The sequence below is a fragment of the Ambystoma mexicanum genome, chromosome 8 (genome assembly GCF_040938575.1).
Source record: "Ambystoma mexicanum isolate Mex_15411 chromosome 8, UKY_AmexF1_1, whole genome shotgun sequence".
NCBI classification, from domain to species: domain Eukaryota; kingdom Metazoa; phylum Chordata; class Amphibia; order Caudata; family Ambystomatidae; genus Ambystoma; species Ambystoma mexicanum.
The window spans coordinates 1,014,767,423-1,014,781,166 of NC_090929.1; the positions used below are offsets into that span (position 1 = coordinate 1,014,767,423).

At 46.9% G+C, this 13,744-nt stretch overlaps 1 protein-coding gene and 1 non-coding gene across 2 annotated transcripts in view; one reads left to right on the forward strand and one right to left on the reverse strand.

Moving 5' to 3' along the window:
* The window catches only part of USP48 (ubiquitin specific peptidase 48), a 1,688,863-nt gene that overhangs the window by 106,944 nt on the left and 1,568,175 nt on the right, over nt 1–13,744 (reverse strand). The gene's annotated exons all lie outside the window — the stretch shown is intronic.
* Nucleotides 6,721–6,882, forward strand: LOC138474929 (U1 spliceosomal RNA). The gene has a single exon (XR_011269149.1). It is a non-coding gene; the product is annotated as a U1 spliceosomal RNA (small nuclear RNA).

A 13,744-nucleotide genomic window follows, 5' to 3' on the forward strand; every position in this document is an offset into this window, starting at 1 on the left:
TAACCATCCAGGAACTATCTAAAAATCTAGTTTCTCTGAACTCTGAAATCCAAGAAATTGAAAAAGAGCTTGTGACGTTACTAGGGAAAGAAGAATTTGATATTATCTTAACGGAAATTAATACAAAACTTGAAGATTATAAAACTGAGTTAGAACAGAAAAAGGTGAAAAAATTCAAACGTGATACCTATGACTATATCAACGAAGAAGTATATACATGGATGGAAAAATACGGACCAGTAGCCCCAAAGAAACTATATAAATATCCAACAGACACCACATCTAGCTCAGATTCAGAAGCACAAAGGGACTCTGATGCACACACAGAACAACCATTGGGTGACGACAATCGCCCAGCCAGTCCTTCAACCCAAATACCCACAAGCTCGGCTTTTTTAGGAGCCCGCCCAAAAGAACCCGCAGGGGGAGGAGGAAACCTCAGAAACAAGCCACAAACACGACTAGAACTGAGAAAAACCTAGTTATCAACATATCTCACAAAGTATTGAGCAAGACTGAAGTGAACACACTTCAAAAAGGGTTAAGCTTTGTGCCAACATACAGTACAACTTTGTTTAATACCAAGATCGAACTCTACAAGTTCATCAGAAAATTGAAACTCAAGGTATTCTTTGAGGAACTTGAACCACATGAGAGTACCACCGATATTCCTGATTTTCAAGAATTTCGAGCTAAAAGTAATTTTATACCACCAATCTCGGTTCCATCGATAGACATCTTTCAGAAAATGGTTACTAAGGATCTTGAACGGATCAGTTACAAAATTCCACCACACAAGAACATGAAACCACACGAAATGAAATCAATTCGGGACCTATACTGTGACAAAGAGATAACTATCCGTCCAGCAGATAAAGGAGGAGCATTGGTGATCATGAATACCACAGATTATGATGCTGAATGCATGAGACAATTACAAGATCGAACTGTCTACGCACCGTTGGACCGCGATCCCACAGTGCACTTGAATTAGATTGGATAAATGAACATACTCGCAAATTTCTCAATAACACCCACCCAAGGATTCCGAACTTTTACACATTACCCAAAATCCATAAACATCAAGTCAAACCACCAGGAAGACCTATTGTCGCTGGTATGGACAGCATTAATCAACCGCATGGAGTTTATATTGACTTTTTCCTCCAACCGCTGATACAAAAAACATCCACTTACATCAGAGACACGTCGCACTTTTTACAGAAGCTCAATGACACAATATTCAATCATGAGCATTTTTTGTTCACAATCGATGTTAAGAACTTGTACACATCCATCCCCCATGATTTAGGCATTGAATCTGTTGAATGGCTCTTACTCGAATCACCTCCAATCCGTGCACAGAAAGAATTCATTCTGACTCTTCTTCAATTTATTGCAGAGAACTCATATTTTCAATATCGCAATAAGTTCTTTTTACAGACTTCAGGAACATCGATGGGCGCCACCATGGCACCATCATATGCTAATTGCTTTATGCACAAATTTGAATCCGATCATGTACTAAAAAAGCAAGAGTGGAATCAGAACATCTACCTATGGTCACGCTATATCGACGATATATTTGGATTCTGGACAGGTACTCACGATAGGTTCATGGTCTTTTTTGAATATCTAAACATCGATCCACGTATTCAATTCACAAGTGAGATATCTAGAGAACATATCACATTCCTTGATGTTAGTATTGTCAAAAAAGAAACTGGCTACAACACCACTTTGTTTCGCAAGACCACCGATCGCAACAATCTTTTACACCGTCTCAGTTTTCATCAACCTAGCCTTCTGAAGAATTTACCATACAGTCAACTCTTACGAGTGAAAAAAATAGTGAGTGATCCTGCAGAATGCTTAGCTCAACAGCTAGCTATGAAAGACAAATTCCTAGCACGTGGCTACACAGAGGAAGAACTCAACTCAGCGTCCCAAAGGGTACAAACTTTTGATCGCGACACACTACTTACCGGTACTACCAAACCCAAAAGAGAGTTACAAACACCTGCATATGTTTCAAGATTCTCCATTCAGAGCAACAAGATAAAGAATTCCATTAAGAAACATTGGAACATCTTTAAGAATGATGTTAGAGTACAGAAATTGTTTGATCAATTACCGGTATTTGCTTATCAAAGAAGCGAGAATTTACGTGATGAACTAAAACGCACAAGACCTCCCTTGAAAGAACCTAGTACTCAACGCACGGGGACATACCCTTGTCTCCATTGTACTAATTGTAACCTAGTCATCAAGGGCAACACCATATACCATCCTAGCATTCTGCTGAAGACATTTGGTACTTGTGATAGCGAGAATATCATTTATGGAATAAAGTGTCCCTGTGGGAAATATTATGTTGGCCAATCCACGAGAGCAGCTAAAATGCGTTGGAACGAACATCGCTCTTGCATACGTAACTCTAATCCCAATTCAGCAGTGGCTCGCCATTGGAACGAGAAACGCCACAATTTGACCCAAATCAGATTTCTGATTCTTGAAGTGTTGAGCAAAGTCAATCCACATGAGGATCTGGGCCTTCGGCTTAACCAAAGAAAGACATATTGGATTGACAGATTGGGGAGCTTGTATCCCAATGGCTTAAATGAAGAAATCAATTATCATTGTTATCTTTGAATTGGATGCACCTATGTTGATTTCATGTGACATTATATAATGTTTTTTGCATGTATCATTGATGATTTTGCATGTTACACGTAATGGCTAGACTGTTAATGGACAACTAATGTGGTCCTTGACATTTTGTCAGGACCAACTTTGCCAACGCCAGTATCCTTAGGTATTGATAACATCCATGTAGTGTTCTGGATCATCTAAGTCGTTAGTTTAGCATTTGCTAATTTTCTAAATTGCACGAATTATGCCCAAGCATCATGTCAGCCTTTCCCGGACACCCGTCTGGGACCCAAGGTGACACCTCCGGTGCCACCCACCACGGCTGGGATGCATGTTTACTATCTCTTATTTTTCCATGGGCTGCCATTTTTGGAGCCTGTGTTGTTGTATGTTTTCCTTCCATTACTATCCCTGTTGTCCATTTTTTATAGTATTTTTTCTATGTCTATCATATTGTTGCACATTTATTTTTCTTTTATCCACTTTTCCTCTTTTATTCACCTGAGTGTTGACAATTGTATTTGTAGCTCCACACATGCCCATATATCTCTAATGCAGTCTCTTATATGTACGTGCCGCATCGCGCTGCTCGCCCGATGCGATGCGATCACGTGGGTATTTATAGCAGCGTTACCATTAGCAACGCTTGCTTACAGCGATGCAGAACGGCGTTTTCCTAGCCGACACAGACCCAGATTATCCTCCAGGTAACCATTGAAGACGGTCCTTTGTAATCATAGCGCCACTGCGCTCCCGAAACTCCTCTTAATACACACTTTTGTTTCCGATAGCTTTATCGATCTGTCTGTACTCTGTACGCTGCTGTTACTGACAGCAGACCACACATCTGCTTTTTGATTGTGGATTCTCGTCTCTACGAGGCCAAACACGTCTCGTGAGTCCTTTTACATTATTTTCCCTTCGTTCACATGGTCATATTTCCCATGCTACTTTCACTTATTTATTCTTCATTTTTTTCATTTTTTCATTACATATTCCATCCTGAACCCACATCGTTTCTTTGGTATGTGATTTTCAATTTTTACCTTGTCTTTTGTGATTCATGATTATATATTGTGTTATTTCTCACGTGTTGCGTTATATATTTCTATTCTATGTGATTAGATTAGACTCACCCTGATGAAGGAGCTATATGCTCCGAAATGCATTGGTAAAAGAAGTCTATTTAAAATATGAGATGTGACAGCTGAATCCTCACAGACATAATTAGTGATTTTCCTCCTTTTTTTCACTTTGTTTCATTTTTTTGAATCCATGTTTTTGATAAACATATTACCCTCACTACTACTTTGAATTCAGTGTTTTTCTATTGAACTCATACATAAGAAGAAAAGAACTTACATTTCTATCGTTGGAATCCATGTTTAAACTATATCACCCATTTGGGGTTTGCACGGAGAGCGGCTGTTTGACTAGATTTTTTTATCTAGTCTTCTTTGGTTCTTTAGTTCAAGAGTCAGGGTGTCTCCAGACTTATTGCAGCCAGCTCCTGTAAGCATCTATTTGAGCTTCAATTTATTATTTTTTGACTCAATTTCTCTTAGTGCCTAATACTCACACATTGACCTTCTAATAGTACAGTGGTGCCCACTTATTTTTGCCATTTGAGCAGCTCAGAGAACCATGGCCTGGCTGGCCACCACAGAGCTATCAGAATGAGGTTGAGCTAGCGAGACTCCTTGATCTTGCAAAGCACTCTGTGAATCAGTGGAGTGGGCGAGAAGGCGTATGCTGCCATGCCGTTCCACTGAATCCCTAAGGCGTCGCCCAGGGAGTCCCGGCCGTGCCCTTGCCAGGAGGCGAACTATGGGCACTTCCTGTTGTGCCTGGTGGCAAAGAGATCCACCTGCGGGGAGCCCCATCTGTGGAAGATTTCCTGTGCCATAAGGTCATTCAGCTGCCACTCGTAGTTGTCCGCCCCCAACCTGCTGAGCCTGTCCGCTTCCAGGTTAGATTCCCCCGGGAGGTGGACTGCCGTGAGGAAAATCTCGTTTTCCCAAGGCCCATACCCACATGTTGATCGCCAGTCTGTACAGGGAGGGGGACCTGGTCCCTCCCTGCTTGTTGATGTAGTACAAGGTTGTCCAACATACGCCCCGTGGGCCACAATGCAGCCCGCCAACCGCGAGTCCGTATGTTGGACAACTCTTGAGTAAAAAAAAAATTCAAAAAAATACATAAAAAAAACTTTTTTTAAAAAAATGTACCTGTGCGCAAAACTGTAACTTCCTCTGGTGACCCCATGGGGTCAACAGAGGTAGTTACAGTCCTCAGCCACGAAGCGTTAATTTATTTATGCAATGTTTGTCGGATATCCGACAAACATTGCAGAAATAAATAAATTCGTCAAGATGATCTTGGTACTTGATGATGGAAGAAGGAGAGACTAATTTGTATCACAGAATTGTCCCACAAACTATGAACAATGGGATTAATATAGTAGCAATTACTTTGCATTTAAATATCCCATTTCAGGCAAGTAGGACCCACCATGCAAGAGCTCCGGCCCAGACATGCCCGTTCCTCTCTTGCATGGTGCTCCGAGGGGCAAAAGGCAAGCCAAGATGAAGGGAGGAGGTGGTGAGGAGAAGAGAGTGCTGGCCCGGGCGAAGGATTATGTGGACAGGTGCTGTGCAGGAACCCCTGATTAGCTGTGGGCCTCTGCTCAGAGGGCCATTGTGCGGAGTTACTTTCAAGGTTTTTCATCTCTGGACATATGTTTAGCAGGGGTTGCGGCGACACAGCCTGTCTGCCCCAAAAATCGTTCTTTTGAATTGCAAATGTCACTGAAGATGAACCTTTATCAGCTTAGAAACTTAACCTTTGCAGTGCTTTTTTTCCTCGTCTCGAGACAAAGAACAACAGCGGGAGCTCAGTTACGTTTACCTCCAAGCACAGTGCGGATTGATTAAAATGTCCATGCATTATACCAAGTACATTGGACATTATAGATGTGGCCAGTGGGGTATCAAAGCATGGCGAATACCACATGTACAGCACAATATGTTACCCTAGTAGTGCCCCAATAGCACACTGCAACCTGCAAATGGGCCTCAGTAGACCACCTGCCAAGGTTTCTGGAAGTTGCTTATGATCTTGATCTGTGATCTATGATATGATCTGATAGGTTATTTATAACACGCTTAACACCCATGCAGCAGTGATCCTAATCATAAAAGTGAAACAGGCAAGCCCAACAGGTATAACTTATTTTCCCTCTTTTGGTAGTGCAGTCTCAGGGCAGCCTATACCCTTCAGGAGAGGTGTGAGCTGATACAGTTGCAACACAAAAAACAATAATACTATGTTCCCAAAATACCTTAGTTCTTGTCTTTCGGATTTCAGAGGAGCCAGGCTTTTCAGCATCAGACCAGAAGCATGGGTGCCTTTGCGCTGGGCTGGGGTCAAGTCCAAGAGCAGCAGAGATGGGCCCCAATGATCCAGTTCTGTTTGGCAGTGGTGCTAATTTGCGGGTAGAAAACGCTGGGAACAGTAGGCTGTGCCAAGTGGATGGCACTGGAAGACTCAGTGACCTCTGGGCCTGCACAAGGGAATACTTGCCTCTGGCGCTGTGCAGGCTCGGCTGACACAACACGGCACATAGTTACGGCAAAGATGTCAAAGCTTCAGCATTGTCATTGAGCAGAACTCTGAGATTCAGGGGTGGTGGAGCGTCGGGGTCCAGGATGATTATGATGGTGTCAATGGGGCCAGCGCTGAGCAGCTCCGCTCCGGAGGGCCATGGGCCTGAGTGGGGCCGACAGGCCAGTGGGCAGACTGCAACAGGCCTGCTCGAGCCATCCTGCTATTTATACAAATCTCGGGTCGAGCAGGGCCTGATGGGAGAAAGGAACTGCGCTACCATCTGCTCTTCTGCTGGGCTCTGCCTGCTGGAGCTTCCCCCTACACGCGGGACAGTCAGCTCTGCAGATGCTCAGAGCTTCCGGAGGGGTGGGGGATTGGGGCTGGGTCAGGGCCTGCCTTCTCACCCTCGCTTAGCAGGGCTTCCCAGAACTGACCCAACCCCTGAACTCTTGCATGCAACTCATACTTGGCTGGCAGGGGAGAATCTGATCTCAAGGGCAGATCTCCCAGGGTGAGGCTTACCCATTGCACATCGGATTTGCTGACCCCGGCTATGTTCCCAAATGCGGGATACACGACTGCATTATTTCTGGTAGTGGGGGACTGCGTTCACGCTCTCCCCCTGATTTATTGGTGAAAGAAAAGGTAAAGTGTGCACTAGGCCTGCTAGGTTGCATACTTTAAGATTGTGCTCACATTGCATTTCTTCAATTAGGTTCACTTTTGGGTGATCGCTTTTCCACATTTTATCTGTTGAATTGAATTAGACTTCTTTCATCACCACAGAAGTAATGTGTATTACATAGATAAGCTGCCATTTGTATTGGGCACACTGCACATGCTCAGGCAGCATCAATCATGCTTTGTACAGGACAATGCTGGCCTAAATTGGGAACAGCCAGCATAGACATGTTGCTACAGGGGCATTTTTTGGGTACAACCAGCATGACAATGTGTTACATCAGTGACAGTGCTGGCTTACACTGTGGACACATTGATCATTAAAATGTGTTGTGTTGTAAAATGTTCTTTTCTGCTGTTGGTGACATGGAATTTTCATGTTCCCCTTTAGAACCGATTGTAAACTTATGACTTTTTGGTCACTTTTTCTGCTGTAAAATGCACCATTTCAACCCCATATTTGAAAAAAATTTGTGGGGGGCGGACCCCCCCCCAAACCCTCCCTGGAACCTTGTAGCTCCCTCGCTACGCTCGGTCGGCCCCACTATTTCAGAAAAATATTAACACATAGACACTGAAAGAAATCACAAGCAACTAACCTTTGATCACTGCCCATGACACCAAAAGCTATCTTTGGGACTGCATGGCTATCACTGCCTGTGATGCTATTGTGTCAAAGGTCACAATATCGCTTTTTAATATACTGCTTGGAGTGAGGTTGTTGACTTTTGGCTCGCAGGCCCACTGGGTGACAAAAAGTTAATGCTTCAGCCCCACATTCAAAAAGGTTGGACAAGCCTGATGTAGTACATACTGGTCGAGTTGTCTGTCTGGATGAGGACAACCCTTCCCATGAGCCGTGGGAGGAACGCTCTGAGCGCTAACCAGATGGCGTTCAGTTCCAGTCAATTGATGTGGTACTTTTGTTCATGACGGGTCCACATGCCGTGGACTGATAGATCCTCCAGGGTGACTCCCCATCCTTCGAGGGAGAAGTCCATGGTAATCGTCACCTGAGGGGCTGGGGGCCTGAAGGGCTTGCCCGTCCGCAGGTTGCAGTCTTAGGACCACCATGTGAGGTCCGGGTGTGGCGAGAAGTGGGGATCTTGATGATTTTGGCCTGCGATCCCTTCTCCTGATTCCACGACGCTGAGAAGTGCGGTTGGATCCTCCTCATCCTGAGTCTTGTGTAGGGGACGGCCCACAGTACCACTGCAAAAAGCCCCAGGAGATGTTGGTACCACCAGGTCGAAGTAGAGCTTCGGCTGAGAAAGTGGGACATGGCCCTCTTGATGGCCGAGATCTTTTCCTCCGAGGGGAAGACCCTCTCCGAGCGCGTGTCCCAGATGAGGCCCGGGAAGGTTAGAGACTGCGTGGGTTGCAGCTGTGACTTCCTGAGATTGAGCGAAAAGCCCAGGTTGTGTAGTGTGTTCACCAGTGCCTGGGAGGAGTGTTGAACAGCTTCCGGATATGTAGCCCTGACGAGCCAGTCGTCTAGGTATGGGTATATGTGGAGGCCCAGAGTCCGGAGGAAGGCTGCCACAGCATTCATGAGTCTGGTAAAGGCCCTGGGGCTGAGTTGAGGCCAAAAGGGAGGACCTTGTACTGAGAATAGCAGCCCATGATCCTGAACTGGAGGAAAGAACGATGGGGTTGCCAGATCGGGACATGCAGATAGGCGTCCTTCAGATCCCAGGAGCACATCCAGTCTCCCCTCACAATGTCTCCGCAATAAAGGCTGGCGTAACCATCTTGAATCTCTGAAGAGTTAAGGAGAGGTTGAGGGTGGAAAGGTCCAGTACAACTCTCAGGCCCGTCTGGTTCTTCTTCTGAATGGTGAAGATCCTGGAGTAAAAGCCTGAACCTCGCTGGGAGGCTGGGACTTCCTCCACGGCCTGGCTCAGGACGAGCGACCGAATCTCCGCCAAAAGAGTTGCTGTCCCAACTTGAGGGAGGGGAGGAGAGGAGGGAGAAGAGGCAGGAATAGGTAGATGGTAACCCGAGGAGACTACTGACAGGATGCAGGGGTCCGAAAATTTCTGTCGCCAAATGTGTGCGTTAAGGACAAGCCTGCCCCCCACTGGTGACTCGTGGACCCGGAGGGGTGTGTCGAGACTTTTTTCCCTCCGAGGCAGAGGAGGGGGGAATGGAAAAAGCCCATGCTCCCCCAACCCCCTTTTTGATGCTCGCACCGACTGGGAATACACTTTGGGCATGGCCCAGAATGGATAAAGACTTCTGAGAGAGCTATTCTTCTTGTCCAGCTCTTCGTCTGTGCTGGAGTGGAAGAGGTCACTGCTCTCGAAGGTGCAGATTTATAATACGTTCCTAGACATCCAGGTTGAACTTGGTTGCCCGGAGTCAGGCCATCCTTCTCATGTCCATGGAAATACAGATGGCATGTCCAGAGGTATTGATGTGTGCTAGCGTGGACTCCATGATATCCTGCGCCACGAGCTTGTCCTCGGCGAGACCAGCCTTGAAACGTGATTGGCTGTGGGTGAGGAGTTCTGGGAGGAAGTCAGCAGTTTCGCGCCATAATATCTGGTTTAGCGGCTGCCAGCATGGCGTCTGCGATGGCCTGTCGCAGGTGCAAGGAAGCGTTGGAATACCACTTCTTACCCCATGCCTCCAAGGTTTTCTCCTCCTTGCCTAACAGCGCAGTCGATGAAGAAGACGAGTACGACTGAGGTTTGGAGTACAGTGATGCTGCAGCGATCACCGAGGAGTGTGGCTGGGGAGGAGAGCAAGAGCGCATCCCCCTCCATCTGCCTGTACTTGGCGTCAAGGCAGTGGTTGACTGGCTGGCCAGAGTGTGGTTTGAGCCAACCCTTCTTGCCGAGGGAGACTACATCGGTTTGCAGTGGGATTCCCATTCTGGCAGAAGGGCGCCTCGTGAGGACCTCCGCGAGGACGCCCTCTGCCGGCTGTTCTACATAGGGCTGTGGGAGGCCCAGGTATTCTGCCAGGGCCGGGATACGTTCATGGAAGGCCCTGGCCGATGATGCTGTGTCGGGATCCTCCTCCTCATCAGTATCCTGAGGGTCTGGAGGATCCTGTGGAGGAGGAGTATCCAGAGCCGGAGGCTGGGGCATGGGGGCCACCGCCGGAGGCTGAGAAAGAGGCGGCGGCTGGTATGGAACCACCTGTGGAGTCGGCCGAGGAACCAGAGGCGTCGGCGGAGGCGTCTTTGGTGCCACTAGCATAGCGGGAAAGACTTCCCTGACTGCGTCCTTGATGATAGCCCCCATATCAGGAGAGTTCATGAGGCTGAGTAACTTCTCAAAGATCTGGTCCTCGATGGCCGAATAGTAGGAGGAAGAGGGCAATGAAGGGGTTACTAGAGGCAACTGAGGCTGCTGCCGACCCTGAACATACGGACGCAAGGGAAAGCAGCCCTGCCCATAAGAAGGGTAGGCCGTAGACCACGTACCTGGTTGATGCCAGTCCCACCTCGATACTCGCTCTTAGCCGAAGTCTTGCAGAGGCGAAAAGGTATCCTTTTCTGGCCCATCGGCCATCTTGTTGAGCTGCCTACCACGTGGCTGCGACGTGTTGCTCGGCAGTGATCCTCTGCCAAGTCTCTTATGTGTGAGGCGCACGACTTGCCCTGCTCCTCGGGCACATGCCCGGTAGGTGTATTAACCTTGACCCGGGGGTTGTTAGAGCTGCGTTCAGGCGCCCCCTTGGACGTACTGCCGGTAACAGGGCGTAGCCCCTCGGCCATGATGCTGGTACAAGGGCAGGGCCCTGCGGGCGCAAGCCTGGTAAAAGCCTAGCGGCCCCTCAACCCTGGCACCAGGAGGATCCGAGGACCCCTCAGCCTGAAGGCCGGTAGCTGTGACAGCCTCGGTGCGCAAGTTGGTAAAAGGACCTGACCGGTTCCTCCCGCATAGGAGAGTCCCTGGGAAGGAGTCCCCCTTGCAAGGTGCAGATGAAAATAAATATAGGCCCTACCTCTGGCCTGGAACGTCTCACAAAACTCTTGAGGTCCTCTGGAGACCGCTGGAAGAGCTCCCTCCACCTGACTATTCTGTTCTTCAGCGCTTTCCCGGACAGTGAGCCACACGCCGAAAAGGCTTGCCAACCGTGGTCTGGGCCAAGGCAACATAGGCAGAGGGCGTGGGGGTCTGAAGTTTGAAAAGGCCCTTTGCAGGATGGGCACCTGCTGAACCCTGTCGAAGTCGACATGCGCCGGGGAAGAGCTGTGGCATCTGAGGACCAAGTACCTATTGAACAAAAAGACAAAAGAAGATCTAGAGGAAGAATCTAGGTGTTGAATTACATGGCCGAAGCCAAACCCAGGAGCGCTGGTGAATTCGGCCAATTCCCGTCGGTGTGGAGAAGGGGACTGAGGTGTGGCGCCGAAGGGCGGAGTCAGGGCAGCACATGCTCCCAGGGCCGCGTCCCTCCGCGCGCCTCTAAATTTAGAGGGGAAGAAGATTTTTCTGGTGAAAAAGGTTCCGTCTCTCATATCTCGCGAGGGACGACCATGCAGTTTGGAGGAAAGGGGACGGGACATAATAGTAAGACAGAAGTAAATCAAATACACGAAATTGCATAAAGAAGAGGCCGATTACACAGTGTCCTAGTCACATGGCAGGCAGAAAGCGATGAGACTTTCACACCTACGCATGCAGCCTTATCGTAACCATCCTCCTCAACTTTCTCAGACCAAGAAGCAGACTCAAGGCCAAACTACAAGGCAGTAATTGACACACGGCCACTAAGGTGATGAATGGTTGTAACATAAACTGGAGGGAAGCTGGGGTGCAGACTTACTCCCTGCACCTGGCCAATTATTCTGCATGCTGCTAGCGCAAGTGGAAAAGTATGTGTAGACTCAATGCAAACCCAATCATAGTGGACCATGTAATCTAGGGTCCTATAGAGAGTAGAGCCAATGGGACGTCGTACTTTTTGTGACGTTTACAGTGGCCAGTTTGAAAGAAGGGCTTAGTTGCCCCACCTGATATCATTATTCAATCCCCTCTCCCCGTTACCATATACAGATATAGTACCTATATTAAAGTTACCTTCCTATAACCAATCAATTTGCATGTTAGGTTTTTAAGATTACACGTCAATGATTATGAGTTTTTTGTATAAAGGTTGTTGCTTTTCTGAAATTAATTGGAGTTTTAGGGAGAAGGAAGATCGAGCAGTTGATGTTCATTGAACTCCCCGTTTTTTGTACTTGTCATTAAACAGATTCCCTTTGCCAAACTATTGAGTTATCATTATTTGATGGAAGTGTACGAATCTGCATCCCCATCTATCTCGAAGGTGCTGCTGTTCATCTTAAAGGGCTGTCTGGAGACCCCCAGTCTTATGGGCCGACTGGGGTCCATCCAGTTCACTGTTCTAAGATGGCGGATTGCACACAGTCAACATCGCCTCAAACATGGAAAATGCCTATCTTTGGTTCAAGTCCTGTGGCCCCCTTTGGGTCCCACTCTGTATTTTATGTCCACACAAAGAGGGTAGGGACCAGCTGGGCTTCCTCTTAATTCTTGAGAGTAGGAGTCATCTTCATGTAGGCACAAAAGGATGTGCACCGAAGCACGATATTCGGTGTGTGTGGCTTCTGAGTTCACGGCCTGCAGATCACGAATGGAGGGAGCCGGGTCCTGCAGTAGGCAGAGGTCGGAGGTCGGATGGAGCTGCACAGCAGACAGGTGTTGCAGGGGTGATAGCTCTCAAAAGGAACCGAGGGGGGCCGGGATCAAAAGAATGACCATGTGGGTGCAGCCTTTTCTGCCTGCAATCTGCAAGGTCTGCCTTTTGTTCCCGGCCTTCAGAGACAGATCCATCATCTCCTGTGCTTCAGGACTCGTCCCTGGGTTGGACTAGCTAAGGATGCAGACACTCTGAATACACAGCAAATTGATGGCTGAAAAGGTAACAGAGCTCCAAATTACAGGGTTGCATTCTTAACTACTTTTTGCAGTATAGATTTATACAGATGCACACCTGGCGGTACTATGTATTTCACTAATTAAGAGATTGCAGTGAGGTGCATAGGAGTGTATGCGGACCCTGACTATAGGTCGTAGTTATATGAAACAAAGAGAAATGGTGTCCACGGTCTGTGGAACACTCGCATCCCACGCACACTCAAGGTTTTGTAAAAAACAAACAATATTCATGGGGATGTTCATCTAAGTTGGACGAAAGATTAGCAAAAGTGGAATGTCCACCTATGTTATACAAGAACAAACAATCTTATAAATGGTAGTTCCACAATTATTACTCAGAAAAGATTTATTTACAAAAAGGGTTTTATAAATATATTTCACTAATATCATATTACAATATTCCAATCATATTGTACAGTGTAATTTACACAAGTTCATGATTTGTCTAACATTAAACATAAGACAAGAGTTCATTAAAAAAAAAAAAAAACAAAAGTGTCTAGGCTCAACGCGTTTCGGGATGTCTTATCCCTTCTTCCGCCGCAAAGTTTCGTGTATGTTTCAAATAATCTTTTTCGTAATATGTACACTCTAAACAGCGGAAAGAGACAATAAGAACAAAGTCCATCAGCTAGTGTCTTTTTGTGTTCTCTTCGTATTATACATTCTCTAAGTTAATGAATTCCTACCTGTCGTGGGTGCTGACTTGAGGGTACTATTTGGGTCCCTAAATGCGGGGTACTGGAGATTCCTCTGGGGGCGAAGAATATTCTCACCCTATATATATACATGGAACAAGTTGTTCTCCAGCATGGGTCTGGCATGGATTCACATGCTCATGAATATTCCCCGTCGTCAGGCTGGGAATCCTCGGTAAAGAAAAAAAA